Here is a 10,764-nt window from a genome sequence, read left to right as displayed (position 1 = left end):
TACATATTTAAAGTATAATCTAATATTGAAATAAATTAAGGCAAACAAATTAAACTAATAGTTGTTGTTGTTGTTAAGTGCCGTCGAGTCGGTTTCGACCCATAGCGACCCTGTACAGAGTTTCCGAGGGTGTAAATCTTTACGGGAGTAGAAAGCCTGATCTTTCTCCCGCGGAGCAGCTGGTAGTTTATAGTAGGTGTATCTAAAAAGCAGAGAAATGTTTAGTTCTGTGACCTGTTTGAAAGGAAAATCTCCCTGCGCATACCCTTTAAAAAAAATTTTTTTTTGATCGTATGTTAGTGTTACTTAATAAGCAATTAAATAATAAATTAATAAATTGCATAGAAAATCAACATTCACTTCTTTACTTTTTAATTTTATACTGTCTACCTTTTTACCTTCCTTCCCTATTATTTCACTTAAAAGAGAAGTACAAAGATGTCAGATGTGGCACTGAATCAGCTATATAGGTAGCTCCACATACGTGGCTTCAGTTACCTGTTAAATCTCCTAATTTTCATTTTTCCTTAACTCCATATTTGCGACTTAATGTGGAAGTCGATAAGAATACAGAGATGAACATCACATTTGGATACACCTTCTTTGTCCTCTGTTTTCTATGAAGCATGCAGCAAATGAAAAAAGTTCATTATTTTGTTTGTTTATTTAAAAATCACTATTTCATGGAGTACTGGTGTGGCATTGTAGGATGAACACTGGACCCCAAAGTCGGTTTGAACTGCAAGGTCGGTGGTTCAGACTCACCAGCTGCTCCTCAAACCATATGCAGGGTCATTTTGAGTTTGAATTGGCTCGAACATACTTAACAACAATATTTTATAGAAATTGGTGTTTATGTGCCTTGGAGTCGGTTCTGACTTATAGCGACCCTGTACAGGGTTTCTGAGGCTGTAAATCTTTACGGGAGCAGAAAGCCTCATCTTTCTCCCGCGGAACAGCTGGTAGTCTCGAACTGCTGACCTTGCGGTTTGCAGCCGGATTTGTAACTACTACGGTAGATTAGTAAATAGAGACATTTTATTAAACCACATTGCAATTATATTTAGCATCAAGCTCTGGTAGCGTAGTGGTTACGAATCGGGCTGCTACCCTCAAGGTCGGCAGTTCGAAACTGTCAGCAGTTCCGCGGGAGAAAGATGAGGCGTTCTGCTCCATTAAAGATTTACAGCCTCGGAAACCCTGTACAGGGTCGCTATGAGCCGACTCCACGGCACATATCCACCATCATCTGTGATAAGAATTCTGAGATGTAATTAAAATTGCCACTGTATATGTTCTACCAGAAAAAAACACTACTAATTACAAACATCTGGTTTGCTAAGGGAAATACTGTGTTTGTTCATGTACACTCATGCATTTATGAGTGCTGAGATACAACTTTAAATATCTTTCTCTATACCCTGCCAGATACACCTCCACAGTCTTGGAAGTGGTTGGTAACTGCTGCCATACTGGTTACATTTATATGTTCACTTGTCTATGTTATTTGTTGCTAATGGTTATTCTCAAATCAGTGCCAACTAATGACAACAAAAGGAAAACACGGCGGGTTCTGTGCTGCTGTCATGATCAATGACATCTTCAGTCCATTATTGTGGCTATTTTGTCAGTTTATCTCATTGAGGATTTCTCTGGTTTTATTATATTCCCTGTATTATTCCTCTCCATTACCAAACATAATGTCCTTTGCTAGTGATTGGTTTTATCTGATGGTATGTTCAAACTAAGCAACTCTCACTTCTAAGAAGCCTTCTGTTTGTATTTATGCTAAGAATTATTTGCTTCTTGTTTTTTTGTCAATCCACAGTATTATCAGTATTCATGGACAACACAACAATTCAACTACATCTATTTTTCTGTCCACCTTTCTCATTATTCAATTTTCACATGAATATTATCATTGTTTAGGTCAGATGCACTTTCATCATCAAAGTGACATCTTTGCATCTTAAAAATAGTTAAGAAAGTATTTTTTCAATAGATATGCTCAGTACAACTCATCATTTGATTTCAAGACTGCTATAGTACTGATGTGGGGCTGTGGGTTAATGCACCAGACTGCAAAGCCGTTTGAACTTCAAGGTCAGCAGCTCAAGCTCACTGGTGGCTCATTGGAAAGCCTCTGTAGGGTCGCTATGGGTCGGAACCAATTCGATGGCACTTAATAACAACAACATTTCCAAGGGTATTCATTGATCGAAGTAGAATTGAAGCCTTGTGAAATTCAACTTATTCCCCATTTATCATGATGTTGTTTACTGGTCCTGTTGTGAATTGTCTTATTTTATTCATGTTAAGGTATAATCCATTTTTAAAGTTACAGTCTTTGACTTTCATCAGTAAGTGTTTCAGGTAATCTACATTTTTGGCAAGGTCATCTATATAGCTCATGTTGTTCATGAGTCTCCCTCCCATGCTAAAACAACATTCTTCTTCATACAATCTGGTTTCTTGAATTATCTGTTCAACACACAGATTAAAAAAGAAAGGTGAAGAGATACAATCTTGCTACACTCCTTTTTCCAGTTTTGAACCATTCATCATCCATCTGTTTTGTTTAAATGACTGTGTCTTGATTCATGTACAAATTCTATATGAGCATACTCAAGCACTCTGAAATTCTTGTTTTAGAATATTAACCATATTCTGTTATGATCCATAATCTTGTTTCCATATAATTAGTAAAACACATGTAAGCATCTTGATTTGCTTTTGACGAATGTCCATTTGACAATGGCATAATAGCCCTAAGTTATTGTTGTTAAGTGCCATCGAGTTGGTTCTGACTCATATAAGACTCTATATAAGATTTCTGAGGAGCAGCTGATGGGTTTGAACTCTCAACCTTATGGTTTACATTCCAGTGCTGATTCTACAGCACCACACCAGGACTCCAGTAGCCCTACACATCTTTGTAAACCTGCCAAAAAGGGTTTCTCACAATTTTCTTCTTTATGAAAGCAGACTTTCATAGCACAACTAGTCAGAACAGTTAAAGAGTTGGGACCACCAACTTTTGGTTAACATTTAAGTGCTAGAGTACCTATTAATCTAATCAAGCACTAACGGAGGTATTGCTGGAAAGGTGTTTTGTAGATGTGATTCACATCTACCATCAGTTACCAAGAATACCCTCAACAATGTTAATGAATGGGTCACATCCAGAGAGTTTGAATTCCTTAAGAGCAAAATAATTTTTAGGAAAACAAGAAAAATTACCCCAAGATGGCATTATTAACTCTTACCTGAATTTTCATCTTCTGTCAGCCTACCTAAACAGGTCAAACTTGTCAGCTCCCCAAATAATATAAGTTACTTCCTTAAACTGTGTAGCCTATTGGTTCTGTTTCTCTAGAGAACTGTTATAGATCCAGGTAAAACTAAAGTTTACAAGGGAAAGGTGAAAACTAAATGCACTGCAGACTTCCTTATCTGTAACTCAGGAAGCTGAGTTTTAGCCCATCACTGCCTTGTTCAGGCCTAGTGATTTTGGACAAGCCTTTTCACTCTTATGGTTTGGAGAGAAACTGTTTGAGGTTAAAGCCACAACCATTGCTGCTTTTATAATCGACTGGTCCAGTTTGGCTCATCATGAGGAAAACAGATTATCATCTCACACCAGCATTAATAGCAAAATTTTAAAACAAGCAAACAAAAAAAATGCAGGCAAGGGTGTGGAGTGATTGGGACCCTTCTATATTGCTGTTGGGACTCTAAAATGGTTCAACCACTGTGGAAAATGGTGCATCTCTTCCTTGTTGTTGTTGTTGTTAAGTGCCATCGAGTCAGTTCTGACCCATAGCAACCCTGTATAGGGTTTCCAATGAGCAGCTGGTGAGCATGAACCGCTAACCTTGCAGCTCAAACGGCTTTGCAGTCTGGCACATTAATCCATAACACCACACCAGGACTCCATCCCTTCCTTAGAAAGGTGGAAATAGAAGTACCATACGACACAGCAGTTCCTCTACTTGGTATATAGCCACAATACATAGGAGTCAAGACACGAATAGATATATGCGTATCAATGTTCATCACAGCACTCTTCACATTAGCAAAACAACAGAGAGTTGTTAAGTGCCTTCAAATCGGTTCTGACTTATAGCTACCCTGTATAAGGTTTCTGAGGAGCAATTAATGGGTTTGAACTATTGACCTTTCTGTTAGCAGTCCAGTGCTTATTCTTCAGTGCCATAATAGAGGCCACACTTTGTCCTGGAGTTTTTCCACTGCCAGAGTTTATTATCAGATCTCTGTGTCCCTATAGAAGCAGTTTTAAAAATGTTCAACAAAATAATTGCTTAGAGCATCTCACCCATTCTGCTTCAGGGGACAGTTCTGATAGGACAAGAAAAATCACTGTGGAAGTTGACAGTGCTAACTAAGCTATAAAGTATACAGTTTTGAGTAGGATTTTATCCTGTACCTGTTAGTATACCATACCTTATAAAATTACCTTTTATTGAGCATTTACAGCTATATTCCTTTTAAAGATGAAGTATATGAGGATAAACAAGACTGAGTAACATGATCAGATAACACTTTAAGTGTCTTAACTAAGATTCAAACCAGGCTGATACAAATACAGAGACTAGGCCCTAGAGATGATCAATACGGTCTCCTTATCTGTCTTTCTCTGCACAGTCCTCAAAATAATTCCATTACTTCCTCCCTGGAATACTTAGTGACTTATAAAATGTGTCCTTTCTTTCAATAACCACTTACAGTTGAAAAAAAATGATTCTCTTCTGTTTGAAAGCAATTCCTGTTTCAGCATTAAATAGACACGTTAAGGCAACCTTACTACTCTCTAGTTTCACAAGCGTAGCTCAGAGAAGCAATATCCTTATATTTTCCAAATGATTCAAAGCATCAAGACATATTAAAAATAATCACCACAACTGTATGCTTGCCATGCAAGACTCGAAGAGCCTCATAGCACTAGTTTGCTATCATCAAAATGTATCCTGAGGCAAAAGCAAATAAGTCAAAAAGTAATGCTACAAAATCATTCCCCACTCACCCACTGCTGTTGAGTTGAGTCTGTCTCATAGTGACCATAGAAACCTTTATTAAAGAAAAATACCAAACCATGCGGTTATTGTTTCTTGATATACCATTCATCTTGATCTATATATACTTGTGAAGGAGGTATTTCCATCTTTCTAACCCCTTCCTTTAAGAATGCTATAATTTCCAATTTCCACCATCAAAACAAAAATTTTGGCAACCTTAAGGAACTCAAATCGTGATCCTTTAAATGTTCTTCAAGTTTGGGGAACAAAAAGAAGTCTGAATGGACAAGATCAAGGCTCTGTGGTGGATATGCTTAGGTTTTCCAATGTAATTCTCACAGGAAAACCACTGCTACACCAGGAGAAAGAGCAGGTGTGGAGTCACGATGAAAACAAAACATCCTTGGAGCAACTTTCCTCGTCCTTTTTCTTACCAGAAAGGTTTTTTTTGTTTGTTTTTTTTTAATTTTCTTTAAGTTCCCATGACATCATGTGTCCTCTGAGTAAACAGAACAAGATTATCTCTTTGGAATAATAATAATAGTCACCATGACCTCTTGAGCTGACTTCTATGCCTTAAATATACCTGGCCAAGCAAATCCCCTCATAGACACTGTTGAGATAGCGTCTGTTTATGGAGGGCAGCCTAAAGAGACAAAACCAAGTGAACTAGTCACAGAACTTCACCAACCACAGACTCATGTTTAAACTTTGTTAGGAAAAAACCCATGTGTATGTGAATAGAAATCTACGAGCAATATTTTTTTATTTACGCTTGTATTTCAGTTTTTTTATGGAGTGAGTGAAGATCTCAACATGGCTGTGTCTATGCTGGAAACACAATCTCCTACTCTATTTTAAATTAAGATCCATTTTTGACAATGAATCCTTTAAAAATGAATATACGAAATTGAATTGTATCAATGATAACTTTTAAGCAGAAATGAATGAAAACTCACCCCGTAGTGTGTAAGCCTAATAACAATCACTAACATATAACATAAGCAATGTTGTTGTTAAGTGCCGTGGAGTCGGTTCTGACTCTCAGCTAGCCTATATAATGGTTTCCGAGGAGAAGCTGGTGAGCTTGAATTGCCAACCTTGTGGTTTAAACCCACTCTGCATTTTTACTTATTTCTTTTATCATATTGACCTACAGCAAAATAAACATCCAAATTTTTTATTCTATTTTGGGGTCCATCATAAAATTATATTTTATATATCATATGTTGGGATTTAGGAGTCCTGGTGTGGCAGTGTTGGATAAGCACTCGAACTTAAGGTTGGTTTGATCGGCAAGGTCTGTGGTTCAAACTCAGCAGCTGCTCCTCAGAACCCTATACAGGGCAGCTATGAATCAGAATTGATTCGATGGCATTTAACAACAACAACATTTTGGAATTGGGGGAGTGTTGTGACTCTGTTGAATAGGCACTGGACCGCGAATGACAAGCTTGGCGACTGGGAGCCCTCTAGCCTCTGTGTGGGAGAAACATGAGGCTTTCTGCTCTACCAAATATTACAGCCTGGAAATCATATATAGCACCACTATGAGCTAGAACCAACACAACAGCATTAAAAACAACAAAACAACATATTGAAATTTTAAACCAGAAAAAGATAAAAACACGTTCTGGAACAGATTTCAATTTTCTCATTTCTGCATTAAGATAAAATAATTCCTCAGCTGTTCTTTTTCTAAGCATTATAAAGCAGTATCATCAATGATATCTAATGACTAAAAGGTAGTTAAACTGTGTGATTTTCAAGTTGTATCAAGTCAAAGGATAAGATATCAGGATGGTGAAAAATAGTATCTCTAGCACAGCATGCTAGTGACAAATAAGCATACAATATTAAAATGGATATTGGTTAATATTTTGGAATTTTCAATTACACTCTCAAGAAATAGAAATTATTCATGGTTAGAACTGTGGTTAAATATTTTAATAAAAAATGAGTTATGCATTCACAGATGTATTTTTAATTCAAGAAGATGATTCATATTCAGGAATGTGGTTTAACATCTCAATGGGAAGACTGAGTTAATGTTTTAATAAATGCACTGTCAATTTAATAAGTTGAATTAATAAAGGGTATTCTGAGGTGGCTCTATGAAGAGTTTGGTGCCTAGAATACTCATTTTTTCTTTAAGTTAGCAATATATATAGAGACATCATCTTTTATAATTAATAAAACCGAAGTCATGTAAGAACTGAGTAATATGTTGTTCTGTTATATATAAGGTTTCCATGAGTCGGAATCAATGTAAAGGCAACTAACAAATACAGTGTTTTGTTCTGTCGTACATAAGGTCGCTATGAGTTGGTACCGACTCGATGGCACCTAACAACAAAAACAAATACAAGGTGTTCAGTTGACATTTTCTTATAATAACCCCAATCTTAGAATACCAATCTTAGAAGAGGCCCAGCCTGTAATAATTCCACACTTGTACCATTAATACCCATTACAGAAAAATGTCCAAAGATCTGGAATCAGAAAACCAAAAAGGAAGAACATGCTCAGCATTTCTCAAGCTGGGGGAACTGAAGGAAAAATTCAAGCCTCGACTTCCGTTATTGAAAGATTCTCTGGGCAAATTATTGAATGAAGCAGGAAGCATCAAGAGAAGATGGAATGAATACACAGAGTCACTGTACCAAAAGGAAATGGTTAATGTTCAGCCATTTCCAGAGGTAGCATACAATCAAGAGTCAATGATACTGAAGGAAGGAAGTCCAAGGTGCATTGAAGGAACTGACAAAGAACAAGGCACCAGGAATTGATGGAATAAAAATTCAAATATTTGAAGAAAATGAGGCAGCACAGGAGGTACTCATTCATCTCTGCCAAGAAATTTGGAAGACAACTATCTGGCCAACTGATTGGAAGAGATCCATATTTGTGCCCATTCCAAAGAGAGGTGACCCAACGGAATGCAGAAATCATCAGACAATATCTTTGATATCCCATGAGAGTAAAGTTTTGCTAAAGGTAATACAGAACAGCTACAATCATACATTGACAGAGAACTTCCAGAGATTCAAGCCAGATTCAGAAGAGGCCGTAAAACAAGGGACATCATAGTTGATGTCCGATGAATCTTGACTGAAAGCATCAGAAAGATGTTTACCTGTGCTTTATTGACGATGCAAAGGCTTTCCCGATTGTGTGGATCATGACAAGCTATGGACAACAGTGCAAAGTATGAGTATTCTGGAACACTTAGTTATGCTCATGAGGAATCTGTACATGGACCAAGAACCAGTTGTTTGAACAGAGCATGGGAACACTGAATGGTTTAAAATTTAAAAAGGTGTGTGACAAGGTTGTATTCTTTCACCATACTTATTCAACCTTTATGCTGAGCAAATAATCCAAGAAGCTGGGTTATATGAAGAAAAACATGGCATTAGGATTGGAGGAAGACTCATTAAAAACCTGCGATATGAAGATGATGAAATTTTGCTTGCTGAAAGTGAAGAGGACTTAAATCATTCACTGATGAAGATGAAAGAGCACAGTCTTCGGTATGGATTACATCTCAATGTCAAGTAAACAAAAATCCGCAGCAGTCAAGAAATCAAATGACATATTGCATTAGGCAAATCTGTTGTACAAGACCTTTTTAAAGTGCTGAAGAGCAAAGATGTCAGCTTGAAGACTAAGGTGTGCCTGACCCAAACCATGGTATTTTTAATAACCTCATATGCATGTGAAAGCTGGACAGTAAATAAGGAAGACCTTGGAAAAATTGATGCTTTTGAATTATGGAGAACATTAAAAGTGCCATGGGCTGCCAAAAGAACCAATAGATCCATTTTGGAAGAAGTGCAGCCAGAGTGCTCCTTGGAGGCCAAGATGACCAAACTTCATCTCTCATACTTTGGACATATTGTCAGGAGGGACCAGTCACTGGAGAAGGATATCATGTTTGGTAGGGTGGAGGTTCAGAGAAAAAGGGGAAGAACCCCCAGTGAGATGGATTCACCAAGTGGCAGCATCTATGGATTCAAGTGTGGCAACAGTAGTGAGGTTGGCCCAGGATTGGGCAGTGTTTCATTCAGCTGTGCATAAGGTGGCTATGGGTCAGTGCCGACTCGATGACATATAACAACAACAACAACTATTAATACCAAACAGCAAAAATAGCAGGATGCTTCTACCCAGTTCTGTTGAGTCAATTCAGACTCATAGTGACCGAATTGTTAAGTGCTGTGGAGTCAGTTCCAACTCATAGTGACCCTGTAAGAGGTTTCTGAGGAGTGTTTGGAAGGTTTGAGCTGCTGACTCTGTGGCTAGCATTCCAGTGCTTATCCTGCAGCATCACACCAGGACCCCACAGTGACCTTACTGTTGTTGTTAAGTGTTGTCAAGTTGGTTCTGACTCCACACAACAGAATGAAGCACTGCTAGATCCTGATCCATCCTCACCAATTTTGGGTGCTTGAGCTCATTCTATGTTTGATGCTCATTGATGCTGCCACTGTGTAATATCCTTAGATACCTTCCTCTTTCACTCACTTTTTACTTTACCAACAAGTTATCAGAGAATGATAACACATCCAAACTATGAGAGATGTAGTCTTGCCATTCATGCCATCCTCTCTTCTGAGGAGCATTCTGGCTACTCTACTTCCAAGACAGATGTGTTTGTTCTTCTGGCAGTCCATAATACCCTTAATATTTTTCTTCAACACCACAATTCAAACACATAAATTCCTCACCAATTTTTCTTATTCGATGTTGAACTCTTATATGCTTGAGAAGAGACTGAATATGCTGTGGCTTGAGTCAGGGATATCTTAGTCTTCAAACTGTTACCTTTGCCTTTGAAAATTTAAAGAGTTCTTGTATAGCAGATTTACCTAATGCAATACATCGTTTGGTGCTTCCATGAGTGTTGACTGTGGATTCAGGCAAAATGAAATCTTTGACAATTCAACCTTCTCTCCATTTATCATGATGCTACCTACTGGTCCAGTTGTTAGGGCTGTCTAATCAATTTAGAAATTGAATAATATTTACATTTGAATCTTAAAAACATTAAATACAAAGAACCTATACATGAATGCATGGTGTTAAGTTTGTTTTTCCTACTCATAGCAACCCTGTATTGGGTTTCTAAGGAGTGGCTGGTGAGTTTGAACTATGGACATTGTGGTTCAAACCAACCTCTTGATCTAGTGCTTATCATATAGCACCACACATAACAACTTTTAATAAATCAAAAAGTGAAAAATGATATTATTTTCATTAACTATTTGGTGCCGAGAATATTCACTATGTCTTTTTTGAAACCAACAGACTTGATTATTGCCTTTATTTTGTTTTGTTTAAACTTTGATATTTAGAAGAGCAATCATATTAAAACAGAATAATCACATAGCATGTCTCCTGCTCACTTTACATTTCCTTTGAATGACAATGATTTGTGCTCCAGCTTCCAGAACATTTATTTAATGCTTTTTGTGATTCTTGCAAATTGAATCTGCAGAGTCAGTGACAAAATTTTCAGCTCTTAGTACTAATGACCAAGGATTATATGGAATTAATAAGTTTACGTAATTAAAGAATTGCTATCTTTTGAACGAGTAATAGTTATGGTTTTGCGTTAAAGTGACTAGGCAAAGATGCCCAGTGGTTTGGTAGTTGAGGTGTACTTATTCCCATAGTTAACTCTATGATGATTGGCTATGAGCAGGCATAGTTAACTCTATGATGA

Source organism: Chrysochloris asiatica, unplaced genomic scaffold (assembly GCF_000296735.1).
Source record: "Chrysochloris asiatica unplaced genomic scaffold, ChrAsi1.0 scaffold00003, whole genome shotgun sequence".
NCBI lineage: Eukaryota > Metazoa > Chordata > Mammalia > Afrosoricida > Chrysochloridae > Chrysochloris > Chrysochloris asiatica.
The sequence above is the reverse complement of the archived record's forward strand: the minus strand, read 5'-3'. Positions refer to the sequence as shown.